The sequence below is a fragment of the Herpailurus yagouaroundi genome, unplaced genomic scaffold (assembly GCF_014898765.1).
Source record: "Herpailurus yagouaroundi ecotype Mexico unplaced genomic scaffold, PumYag 67793, whole genome shotgun sequence".
Classification (NCBI taxonomy): domain Eukaryota; kingdom Metazoa; phylum Chordata; class Mammalia; order Carnivora; family Felidae; genus Herpailurus; species Herpailurus yagouaroundi.
Window position 1 is genome coordinate 21,378,859 of NW_024420586.1, and position 1,071 is coordinate 21,379,929.

General features: G+C 43.0%; 1 protein-coding gene across 3 annotated transcripts in view; it reads right to left on the bottom strand.

The window, feature by feature from the left end:
• NDP (norrin cystine knot growth factor NDP) overlaps positions 1-1,071 on the bottom strand; it is a 49,899-nt gene that overhangs the window by 40,968 nt on the left and 7,860 nt on the right. The window lies entirely within an intron of this gene.

Below are 1,071 nucleotides of genomic sequence, written 5' to 3' on the forward strand. Positions count from 1 at the left end.
TTACAATGGTTCGCCCAGGTTTAAGGAAGAGAATACAGACACCGCCTTTGAGTGGAGAAGTGTCCATGTCGTATTATAAGAAGGGCATGAAGGATGGGAAAAATTTTTTATATACATGGACTTACCATCTCTGAAAAATACAATCTGTCACAGTGAAAATGAGTAATGTGTTTGTTAAGGAACCAATACTACTCTGGGACAAGCTGATTTTTGCCCTCCTACTATGGAGATGAGAATAACAGACATTTTCTTACACACAGATATGGTTTGGACAGATTGCTGAAACTCTAGCTAATAATTACATGAAGGAAGAGAGGCAGCCGATAAGCTTTTCTAAAATTAAAGATGTTTTGGTAGACCTTCCTCGAATTACAAACTAGTATATAGGTTAAATGTCCGTATGCGTTATTTTATGTAGTTATCTTGTACGTTTGGAAATAATTGGGGTCATTTGCTGAGATATCTTTAATGTTCAGAGCCTTGAAAAATTCCAGACCAAAGATATTTTTGCTGCTGCATATGAAATAGAGTTTGGGCTTCTATTTCCTATGGGTCTATGTACTGTAGTAAATGAAAAACAATTTTCTAGGAGGATCTTGGCCTGGCCCATGGTGTGCCCCTGTCTCACCTTAAAGCAGAGGTAATATGGCTCCCTATTGAGTCATATGCCCTTATTAAGTGATTCCCAGCTTTTTGCAAATGGATGTCAACCCTACTCCCGGGTGATCGACCGTCTGCAAAAGTATTCCAACATACAAAGGCCGACCGTCAGGACTTATCAGAGCGCAATCTCAAACCCCTCTGTTGCTCTATTTTTCATCGAATGTTTGTCTGAAATAAAAAGAAAATGTCTGGGGAAGATTACTTGAGGGATAGAGAATTCCCCCTGTTCGTATAGAATCATACAGGATCGGGGGGGGCCGGCGGTTCATTACTCTGCTCAGATCCCCGGGATCCCTTATAACAGTGTGGCCCCCCTCCCCCAACTTCTGGTGGGCGGAGGACAGTTCCTTTGCCCCGGGTCGGGACAGACTCTGAGTTGCAATTTCTCCTCCAGAGGGGGGGGGGGGG